The 12,453-nt window shown below is 44.8% G+C and overlaps 1 protein-coding gene across 1 annotated transcript in view; it reads right to left on the reverse strand.

Annotated features, from left to right (window-relative positions):
• The window catches only part of LOC120893959 (neural cell adhesion molecule 1), a 120,257-nt gene extending 108,235 nt beyond the window's left edge, over positions 1–12,022 (reverse strand). Inside the window, exons 1-2 of the mRNA XM_040296219.1 lie at positions 11,578–12,022; positions 9,784–10,121 (exon numbers count right to left, since the gene is read on the reverse strand). The gene's annotated coding sequence lies outside the window, so the exon portion shown is untranslated. The remainder of the gene's footprint in view (positions 1–9,783; positions 10,122–11,577) is intronic.
• Between the last annotated feature and the right edge of the window lie 431 nt (positions 12,023–12,453).

Here is a 12,453-nt window from a genome sequence, read left to right on the forward strand (position 1 = left end):
GAGCACAGTCCGGTGATCGATTCTTGCAAGAAACCTCAACCCACTGGAGCGCCGTATACCTACGACCTTCACAGTTCATAGTTGTTTTAAAGAAACGCGTGCTTGGTGTCAGCCGATTTTTCCTGATAATTTCTCCGGCTATGGACCGCTGTGTTGATATTGTGTTTTCTGGGCTTTTAAATTTTTGTCTGGGTGTGTTGTATGCATGTGGTTGTGTAACGGGTTTTCGATGGTGGTCAAGCGCAGCGTTCTGTGCATTCGATTCTCGCAGCAAATGTCTCCGCGCGGTTTCGGTGTGCTCGTGCACCGGCCATCCACACTTGCAAAGAATTATGTTGTTTCTCGCTCTACCCAATGCCTACGATGATTAAATTGTATTGATTTCAGCAGTGCGTGCGTGTTTCAGCGTTCTGCGCTTTTGCCATGCGTAAAAGGGTGGAAAAAAAGAACGAGGATTGAAGTGCAGTCTCTCTCTCTCTCTCTCTCTCTTTCTCTCTCTTTCTCTCTCTCTCTCTTTTTCTCTCTCTCTCTCTCTCTCTCTCTCTAATGATATGTCATTGGTTGCTTTGTGTACGTTCGACATACATTTGACAATGTTGTATTGGGATTTTACGAATTGGAAATGAAGCTTACAGTTGAAGCTTGAGTTAGTTAGAGAAATAAACTAGTATAAAAGTTTCCTATAATTTAGTACGAAGTGTGCTCGCACAGTGCAAATTGAAGCAAGTGAAGCTTCCACTGTGCGAAGTGCGGAGTGTGCTCGCACTGTGCGAAGTGTGCGAAAAGTGCGGAGTGTGCTCGCACTGTGCGAAAAGTGCGAAAAGTGCGCGCACTGTGCGGAGTGTGCGAAAAGTGCGCGCACTGTGCGGAGTGTGCGAAAAGTGCGGAAAGTGCGGAGTGCGCGCACAGTGCGGAGTGCGCGCACTGTGCGAAGTGTGCTCGCACAGTACAAAGTGTGCTGTGCAGTGCGCACATTGAGGTGTGCTGTGCGCACAGTGCGCACTCGCGCACAATGCCCAACACTAGTCGCTTTATATTTCTATAATCGTATTTTGGGAGTTTCAACCATACGCCCGGGCGCTCTGGGAATGCAGACAGATGCGAGTACAAACCGTCAGCCGCTTCGGCAAAACAAACGATTGACACGGACCGCATGGGGGAAAAGAATCCAACAAAACCGTAAAAATGATCCAGAAAGTTGCCGGAACTTTTCCAATCACTTCAACGCTCCCCTTTCCAGTGCAAAGGAACAATTGTTAGGCTTCCCTTGTACCCAGGGGCTGGTTCATGTCCGGGAAGCTCTTAAAGTAGTGTTTTACATAATTAAGGTGCTTCCAAGGCGGCTTCGTACACCGAGAGTACGCGCCGGGTATCACATTTACCTAAAGTGTAAGATTAAACACGCCCAACTTCACACCTCGTTGAAGCTTAGCACACGATTGACGCGCTAATAGCCGAACGGGCACACTCGATACAGGGCGACATGTATTAATTTTTCATGACCGCACGGTGCTACAAAAGGGGTTTCACTTTACGCCGGATTCATTATCGTAGTGCCGTGCGCGGTCTTATAAAGTCGAGCAGTCGAACTTTTGACGCTGCCGAATCCATTAGAGCGCTTTGCCATACCACATCCAACAATTCCGACAGCGTTTGCTCGCACCAATTGAACGTGGAAATTTTCGCAAGTCAACACAACCCACCTCTAAGCCGCAACCTCGTACATCTTTCGTCAGCATCCGAATGCTCGGATGTGGAGGCGCACTAATTAAATGAAAAGCAATTGACTGGAATTAAACGGTATGTACTGTCATTAGAAAACAACAGTTGTTTGTCGAAATTTTAAGCGTAAATAATGCTTCCTTATCATTCCACCATTTTCCTAGCCCGGGCTATACTGCCCCCACCCCGCAGCTCATTTGCTTCAGGTGGAGGGGAAGTCGGCACAAACTTTTTCGTTTGTTTGTGTTCTCTGTCTCACTCCAAACAGCTGCCCAGGTGTTTGGGCATCGCTATCAGCATCTGCTCGCTGTTGCGCTACGGCTTTCGAGGAAATGGTGCGCGTATAGAAAAACATTCAACACAAGCACACATACAGAAACTCATGCGCTCTTGAGAAGTGTTTCCTTATCCAGTTTGGAGAGCGCTCTAAAGCAGACAACGTTTGGGCATGCTTCACGAAGCCACTTGAAAATTGTTCCGCTTTGATGGCATCTCAAATCCATCGAGATGAGATCAATTATGCTGCCCTAATTAGGGCACTTCTTTTCTTTTGCATTAAGCTACGATACATTTGATCAGATTATCTCATTCCCAAGGGAGCGTTGTTGCAAATTCTCATGTAAATGTTTTCGTACATGACTTTTTTTACTGTCGTTTAAGATGCACTAGGAAAATATTTATTGAAGCTGAAAGTATGGCTATCAAAATAAATCGTAGAAAGGGAGTATGGCTTTTGCCTAATTTGCATGTGAGCCGGAAACACTGTACATTAGTGTTGGTGCTGGATAATGAAAGATAATTTGTAAGTCAATATAAAGTCATGTTGACATACAACATCCTTACCAAGTAAATGAGCTTTCTAATTTAACTGATACTGAGAACTGATAAAACGTCGGTATTTAGAATAGTACACAGTATGATCATTATTTAAACATAACGTTACAGCATCAATTATATTTTTTGTGATTTATAAGAGAATAAAGGTTAGAATTATGGATATTTTTGACATAACTTCACATCTTTCATCAAAATCGTGGTCTCAAACAAACTGCAAAAAATACAGTGCTTTGACTTAATAGTTAAACCAACTGAAATCTGCCTCACTTAGTCTTATTCAACAGAACAGACAAACACAACCGAACTCAACGGAAAATAATTCAAAAGTACGGGACTCAACAGTCTCGAAATAATAAATTTTATTTCTTAGAGGCGGCACGGTGTACTATTGCAAAGATACACCAGCTCCTACAAGGCCATACGGGATCAATTTCCATGTGGACCTTCCTGCCGATAGGGAAGACAGACTATCAGGTTACTTAGTATAAATAAGCGTATTAGCCTGCATAGGTCGACTGAACTGCAAAGGTATTTATGTTGAAACGCGGTCAAATGTCCTTTTCGAATAATTTTATCTATTATTATTTATAGTATTGTTAAACTATTAATTATAAACACGATTTCAAGAATTGATAAATGGTTTTTATCAATGAATAAATGATTATAAAACACAACTAAAAACAAAACTCAGTATTTATTTTATAAATTTTTTAAATCTTTCTGTATAATTATATTTTCTATAATCCATACATAAGATTCCTGCTATTGATAGAATTAATTCAATTGTTCAATTCCACAGGAAAATGGCTATTAAAATCCTAAATGCCGATGGGGCAGCGACATTGCACTTAAAACACGACGACAAACTGCTTACAAACACAAAATTACACCGGATTACCAACGCATGACGGTGAATATTGATTGATTTCGGGAAGGCAGAAACCCAAACCTTAACACCACTCACCAGTATGAACCAACGGCAGTAGAATACGAATTGCAAAATTCTTCTAAGAACGCTCTGTGCTCAATTTGATGCCATCGAAACGGGGTGAAAGAGAATGTCAACGGTATTCAAGCGACGAGGCACAATGTGCAGTGCTATGGAATCAGCTTCAGCAGAACCGATTAATTCGATTTATCGTGTCACTCGCCGTTCCTACATTGTGGCAGTTACCCGTGGTAAGAATTTGCTGCTCCACACTGAATCGAATGGATCATCCAATCGACAGATTCGTTCAACTAGACCACACCAACTAGCCATGCTCGGTGGTGAATCTGCCCAAGCGATCCCCGGCACGGTATCGTTTTGCATCGACTCCTTTCTGGCGGACATTCAAATCCTGGCACCGACACGTTTTCTTCGTCTGCACCTAGACAGACAGGAAGCAGACACGAAGCGAAAGGATTTCTATTCGCAGAACCATCCGCACACTGGCAATGGAAGCTCCTGCCACCCTGCTTACCAACCAAATTTATCGAACGAATCGGACGTACAAGAAGGAGACGGCCGTTTTCCCACGGTACTCTAGCATCCAGCAAGTGACACTGCAGCGTCCGTCTTCGGCGCTTTCATTTGCACGAAGCCCCATTACGTGCCCCAGCCCGACAAAGGCGAACGAAAAACACCAAAACAAAAGCTCGTCGAACCACTTTGCCAGAGCGACTACTGTCTGCTACAAAGAATCATCTTCACTCCGAATGCCAAAGCACATCCCATTGAAAACCAAGCACAGTGGGCGAGGGCATCGAGCGCCACCGACACCAAAACCGGCGCTATCTGGGACGATGGCTTGATTGAAATAAAAATGGCACTCTGCGGCAAAACATTACCGAACACCACTCAGCACAATTAGATCCGTTGGCGAAGCTGGTGCGGATGTCGCTTAACTTCTAGCTGTTCCTCTCCACTCAGTTGCTACCAACACAGCGACACAGCAGCAACCTTTGCGTAGAAGCCTTTCGTCGTTTCCGTTGTTTGGCTTTTTTTCCGGGAAATGAGAACTTCCACGAGCAGCTGCTGGTGGTCGACGAGCGCTTTATACGACACGCTTGTCCGATGCCGGAACGCGTTTTGCTTTAATTAGGAATTTATTTGAATATTACTTGAATGTGTTGTCGTGTCGGTTTTCGTTAATTTCCATCCCGTACCGAAACCCTGGCCAAGCCCCTTGGCGTGCCTTACAATGTATTCAGCACCTTATTTGTACTACACTTTGGTGAGGAGAAAAAGAGATGCCCTCCCTCCCAAAGGTTCCATTTGCCGTGAGGTAAAGGTGACGCTAAGAAACTTTAGCCCATTATACAAACACCGCCATCGGAACGAGACGCTCGTGCAGAGGAACTGTAAGCATTGGTTCTAAGGATTCTTGGGAGCAAGTAACAACTTCCAGCTATCCCCCTCGGTCTATCAGGCGGTTCGAAGCGGACCGTCACACAATGCCGTGCCGTGTCGAGTGGCTGTGAAACGTGAGAAAATTGCCAAATACACGTGGCCCCTCGAATGGCCCAGCGCAGGTTACTCCGGCCAGCGACCGGGTAAGCTAAGGATGCAAACGTTCAAATGGGATGTGTTTTTTTTTTCTTTGCTCATTTTCGTTTTCACCGATGTCGTTTGGGATAGATTCAAAGGACCAGAGGCACGTGGTGTCGCGACAGCAAAAGGGGTCAAATTGAAATGAACTAATTACGGAGCCCAAGCAGGTCTTCCGTTGCCGTTCTCGAGAACTGGCACTCGCGCTAGTTATGAAAATGGTAGCAGCGGAGGTGCAAATGAGTGTAGAAAATCAAATCAAATGAATGTTAACCACTCTAGACGTCATTGTTGGTCTCGGTCCGCTGAGGCTAGGCGTGTGGTACGTCGCCGGGCAAAGGCACGTAGTTTCATTAGGCCTAGGCAAAAAGCAAGCGTTTCAATTGAATTGCCGCTTTGTGGATGGACTGTGTCGCAGGTGTGCCGTTTCGAATGGTAAGTTTTTGTGAGCAGAGAAATGGTTGCACGTGGAATGAGTATTGCTGATTAGTTTTGATAAATTACAACATGATTGTTTTTATTACTTAATATTATGTTTTGTTTTTCAATCCAATTTATGATTTGTATTTAAATGTTGTAGAGAATTTCAAATGTATTACTTTCAACTACTCCGTCCGCTGCTTGTTTTCAAGTAATGAGCCATTGTCAAAAGAAGTAATATGTTTTAGGCTACGCTCAGAGTGGGCATTATCTTCGTTAATATCAAATCTGTTGACCTTTCATCCTCCCTTCATTTTTATATTCCGTCTATATGTATGTCTAAAATAATAAAGTTTTAATTATACGTTCCCCAGTTCTCTTCATGAAGCCAAAATCATGGTGTCAGTTTTGCCATAACTGTACCATATTGAATTATCTGAGACAGTACACAACTGTTTTCGATGGATTGAAGTTATCTGCTCTTCATGTCCCTATCATTGTGAATTTGAACTCCCTCAGCAGCACAAATAGTTGTTACCTATTTTATGTTAAACATTTTATATCATATAGTGGCATAAACTTTTAAAATATCTTATAATGAAGTGTAAATAGAAATCTTATTTTGTAAAAATTATACCGTTTTTCTTGGTACTTCATAATTTAATTATAGTTGAATCGTAATCAAAATGCGCCCTTAAGCTTGGTTGATACATTGTTGCATATCAAGAGAAACTCGATTATCGGCAGAAAACATTATGATTATTTCTAAAGACAACTCCAGACAAATCCATGCATAAAAGCCTGTCCGTTATTGATTGAAGCACTAACATTTTGATTAATCATATTAATTGTCCAGGTTATCAAATCCTTCCGGAAAACCCTTTTCTTCATAGAATTGTTATAAAACATTATGTTTGTACATTAATTTTGAAGCAACAATGTCTTTCCAAGAGACTAATTGGTTTATTTCGATCATTTTCTTTACTTATTTTTCGTACAAAATATTAGTGTACATATTTCCAGCAGGTTTCCCAGTAATTGTTATTGATCAAATATGTCATGAGCATTACGGGCATATTGCTTCAATGAACATTATTTCTTGCCAGCTAAATTTGCTACTTGTTTGGTTTCAGATAGGATTTAAATGATCACAAGAATATGATTGATATTTTACCCTTCTACAATGAGTTTTGGAACCTTCGTTGTATGTAATATGTGTATTATGTGACTACCAGCGCGATAACGAAAAGGTAAACTATCTTAGATAAACGATTTCACATGAACATTATCCGCACATCATCAAATCATCGCATTATCATTCGAAAGTATTATTGCTGCATTGTTGCGTTACTCAAATCTTGTGACAAAAGCAATACTCAAAATCATCTAATAAACTCTACCAATTGATATAAATAAAACATTCACATATAGTAGCTACGAACACAAAACATCATAATGTTCTGTCTTCATTTTTGCATTCTTAAGCTTTTCTCTCCACCCCTGTCGACAAAACCTCTGGCGTCTTTTACGAAACATATTCATTATCTTAACGAATGTGGTCGCTTTCCATCCCTGCTACCGGTACTTCTCAGAATGAACGAGTCACTCTCCTACGTTCTCTCATTCTATCGCTTGCGAACATTACATTTATCTGTTTTGATGTTGATATGCTAAAACCCCGGACACGAGCTTTCGCGTATGGGACAACCCCCGGTGGGAGAAGATAATTAGAAAATATGCCCCAATGTAAACAGCCCCACTCTCCTCGCAAGGCTCAAAGAAGACTTTTCTGAGTGGAAATGGTAACAAAGTCGTCTTAGCGGAAGACGGTTTGCTTAATTTGTGAGGAACGGCCCCACAGCTTGTGTGACAACTCGGCGCATACAATCGTGCAAGAAAGTGCTCGTTAAGATAAACAGGCTTCGGTTTCCTCGACTTTGTGCTGTGGTTTCTTATTAGCAGCAACAACACAACACGACGTGTCGTTTATGACACTGTCATCAGATACAGCCCGGCATCGCACGAGACACGCCAATGTGCGCTGATCAACGGAAGTGCAGGATTAAGCAAGGGTGAGCCAAAAAAACTCCGAACAAGACCGTACGGCACATAAACGACCAGATATTGTGAATATTTTAAAGTGACTAAAAGTAGCCAACAAAACGTCAAGGGGATAACGATTTCTGCGAAAATGATGTGCTGCTTCAGCATAAAACATCATCATTCAGTGTAATGTTTGCAAGCCCACTGAGAGGATGGGAAGAAAAGTATCTCTCCAAACAAAGGACGAGCCATACCTCCTCTTTTCAACAAACTTTAAAGAAACATCCCCAACCAACGTGAAGCGTGCATATTTTTGTCGCCTCATCTAACGAAGCTTCACCGGAAAGGCATGCTCCATTTCATCAACGTATCGTGCGCAATGTTCAAACAGTCCATCGCTCTAAACACCAATCTCGCGCGCAAAAAATAACGCCAACACCCCAAAGAAATGAAGCAGCCGAAAAATGCCCTGTGCCATTCGGCGCATGTATCTCTCTTTTGGTGCCTTCTTTAGCCCGTAAACAATGTACACAAAAAAGTGTGCCAATCAAATGGGAAAACGGCACGCCACACTGCTCCTGCCACAGCCACCTGGCCAAGTCCAAGTCCGGCATCCGTACAGATCAGTAACTGGGCGACGGCTGGCAGCCGGCTAGGATATCTTAGCCTTGGCCACAGTTCCATTCCTCCCGCTTCATGCAGCGCATCAAGTTGGATGGTCTGTGTTCGGAGGAAGGAAATTAAATGAAAACCATCCCATCCAAAATACCGCTCAGTTGTTCCGCGAACAGACGCTTCGTGCGCTTTATGAAAGACAGCTCGGAAAGTTTTCGCTCCTCGCTCTGCGAGATCGCTTCTCCTTCGTGCGTTTTTGTGTTTGTATCCAGCAAGGCATCCATTTGGGTTGGGCCAGGAAATGGAAAGCGCTTTTGATGATGCTTTTCTCTAACGAAATTCCTCACTAACTACAAAGGCAAACAAAAAATCAACGCACATTACCTTGGAGAGGAACACTTTTCCCTTCACTTTGCGGGATGCGGCTACTGGTGTTTGAGCTGCTGGTGCTAAACAGAAACAATCTCGCAAAAGCACGCCACCATCACCGAGTAGGGGCACACCTAAGCGAAAGAAAAAAAAAAACAACAAAAACACTGCACCACCGAATGTAATGATGGCGGTAAATTTTAAAAGCATCATTTTCTTGCCACGTTTTCTTTTGGCGCCCGCGGTTTCCTGGACACCAGCAAACAACGGCGACAAGAACGCACGCGGTTTTTCCACATCTGGCTTTTCGTTTTGCAGGGTGCCAGGGCGGTTTTTTCCTTCGCTCCCCGTTCGTTCGCTGTTGCCGGTGCTGAAGCATTACTTTATCTTTGCTTGTGGCCCTCCCCCACCGGCAAACGGCGAAGAGATGCGAAGAGAGGCGTTATTTGATGGAGACAAAGTTTTTATCACTTTTGCTGCGTTGTTTTACACCCACACGATGTCACTTGATGGTCGCAGCAGCGCTATGGGGAGGGAACGTGATTTTTCTCTTCCTACTGCACCACTCCCTTACCCACGCCCTATCAAAAGCAGCTCGACCATGAGTGTGATTAGTTTCGCTTTTATGCGAGAGCAAGGGCAGCTTTTGTATTTTGGTTTTCCGTTCTTCCGAACTCATCCGCTGTAGCATACTGTTGCAGTTGGGGCTTTTTTGGGCAGCATGTTTTATGACAATGAGGGACTGGTACCGATAAAAAAAGCCTCACACTGTATGCAATGGATCAAAGCCCCGCTGCCCGTGTGGCTCCTACACCGACACTCCGATGTACCATTAAAAATTAATTAAACCCTGTCATCACCGTTGCAACATGTTTCATCTCACCACGTGGTCGAGCTGCAAACGCAAACAGGACGCGAGCTTTAATTTGGCCAGCACTGCTTTCTTTTACTCTTTTTTCCATTTTTTTATTCATTTAGTCTCTCCCTCTCTTCCCAGCTCGCTTAACCACTGTTGTATTTTTGTGGTTTTCAGCACTTGGAGGGACATAATGGAATGGGTTCAACGTATCAACAGAAAAAGGAAACGAAGCTGTATCTTTTTTGTTTAGAATATGCAGTACAAGAAGAAAACTTAAAGCCTCTATTATAGTTTTTTTTAACATACAGAAAATAACAACAAAATCATAAAATTTAAAATGAACCTCTACAGCATTCTTGTTGAAAAGACACATTCCCCCAATTATTACCTCTTTTGAAGAGTCATTTAAGCGCTCGTTCTTGTTTCGTACCTCGCACTTCAAACAGGCTCCCATTTGCAATGCACACAACCGTTTTGTTTCCGTTTCTATGAAATCTATCTATTTTTTCACGCATTTACACTTGCTGAAAACACTTGCCATCCCTTTGATCCGCTTTCCAGATGCTGTGCGCTTCTCACTCTTTCGATTAAGCTATTTTTGCTCTCACGCGTTTCAATATTTCCCCCACACACACATTCTCACCCAAAAGCACATCAAACTCATAGACACAAACACATAAACACAAACACCCCAACTGCAGGCACACTCACTTCCACATTCCGTTGCTGCAAACAAAAAATAGAATGGAAAAACAACAAACGGTTAGGTTTATTTCGGCCTCCTTCTTGCGCCCCAGCAACATTCGCCACGATAAACTTTCACCATGATAAAGTTATGATGAAAAGCTGTGTGTGTTTTCGCTACATGTTTTGCCCTTTTTTTTGGCATCTCTATTCACTGTAAAACCCACTGGCAACCAATGGGCTGGATTGCTTGCAAACTAGCGGTTCTCGAAGCTAGCACCAACCATACCCACGCATACACTGATACACTTGTTAGCCACGGACAGACCCACCACGAAAGGTTTGTGAAGGCTGGCGAGTTTCCATCGCACCAACGATACGAACCGCGTTGGAATGCTGACCATGGGCAGGACGTACTTAGCAAGGGACTAACAGCAACAAAAAACGCCAACCCTCACCTACATAAACTCAGGCACGGGTCTATTGGATCTGGCTTGGTGGTTGCATTCCGGGATGATTGCGCTAAACGATCCATGGTCGAATATTGCCACAAATAAAGAAACACACCGCAAACAAGCAACACCCCTCACACACTAACACATGATGCAAACTTTTACAATATCACCAGGGATATCGTGGCTCGAGGCATTCTGTTTTTATTTTTTGTGGTTGTTGCATTTTTCCACCCGTTTTCCCACACCGAGTTCCATTACGCACGATCGAACGAACACTTTCAATGGTGCTGTTTTGGTGAAACGATTTATCCCACTCCATCCGAGGCACCACCTGCTTCTCCCCCTACGATGCCGAGCTTTGGGTCCAATTATCCCTTTGCATGCTTCGTCGGCGGAACAGCGTACGGGTGGAGCAATAATAAATTAATGTTGCTTTCAACATAATCCATCGCGGGCACTTCCACTTCAACCGTAAGATCAACCATAGCCATCAACCCTTCCTTCCGCTTAATCCATAACGGGTACGACTGAGCGGATTCAAGGGCTGCACGGTCACTCGAAAGCACCAGCCTGCATCCTTCCGCAGTGGTTATTCCAGCGTAGCTTCTGGTCGGCTGCATCAGACTTAACCACTGCGACTATCACTAGCCTATCATGGACGCGCATCGATGGCGAGAGAAGAAGCCAACCGAACGACGACTGTCTGCAGAACGACCACTCTGCACCAGCCTGGCACCAGCTGAGTAATCCAGATGCACTAGACACGGGTCGTTGCGTTGGGCCGTTTCCCTCGCCAGGCTGGCTTTGCAAACAGAAGCGCCTGCACAAGCTAACACCGCACCGCAAGCAACGATTTACGCGACCAGCGAGCTTACCGTTACCGGTACGAACGCACTGCAGATTGGTATCTGTTTTCGGACCGTGCGTCCTAATGCCAGTCGGGTCAGGTTGGTCGCTACCTCACTGGACACACTTGACTGACAGCTTTTCCACACACCACACGCTTTCCTCTGCGACGTAACAGAGGGGTTCCACTTACTCACCTTACAACAAAGTTGCGTTTGCACTTATTAGCAGAGAGGTTGCGATTTCACTTTTCTAACTGCACGTCTAACCTTGCGACTACACGCAAACGCACTAGTGCACACGCACCCACATCCTACTTTCGCCTTACCACATGACACTTCTGCTTCTGGCTGGTCAGGGACGGCGATTTGCGATCACATCCGCACCTGTCAACACTCGCCCGCGGCCAGCTGTGCGCACCGTCATCTTCATCTCGCGGGGCACGGGCCCTTGGCACAATCACCCATCGCCCGCACTACGGAAGGTAGCAAAGGGCGACCGACTTCCGCTTATTGTGTTCCACTAAACTCCGACCGAACTACACACACACACGCCCTAACGGGAAAGGAAGAGGATTCGAACGCGCTGTGTCGTCGCACCGTCGTACCGTAGGCTTCGCGGACTCAACGTCTGTCGAACGAAGGCGTCACACCGAAACTAAGGCATCGGGAAACATTTTACGTTCGGAGCGGCCAGGCACAGGCTCCATGGTGTACCAGTCAGCGAGCAGGAAAAATGCAGCACTCACGCTCACACCAATCAGCCCAACGCGAGAGCGATGCTCCCGTACGGCGCAATGTAGTGCAACGTGAGCCACAGGCCGTACTTATGCTCTACGCTGAGTGTGTCCTTGCCCTTGAGTGACCAATGCAATGAAGCGTCTTTTGGGGAGCAGCAGTTTTGGCAGCCCAATGCTCCTTCAATTTCATTCTCTCTGGAGATTCATATGCATATCCGGGCGCTCACCAGGATCACCAGGGGCTGCTGGTTGAAAACGGTACTCTCGGCTTTCTGCCGTGCCCGCCATGAGTGACCGGCCGGGCATGCGCTATCCGGTCAGGGCGAAGAACCTA

The sequence above is a fragment of the Anopheles arabiensis genome, chromosome 2 (assembly GCF_016920715.1).
Source record: "Anopheles arabiensis isolate DONGOLA chromosome 2, AaraD3, whole genome shotgun sequence".
NCBI classification, from domain to species: Eukaryota; Metazoa; Arthropoda; class Insecta; order Diptera; family Culicidae; genus Anopheles; species Anopheles arabiensis.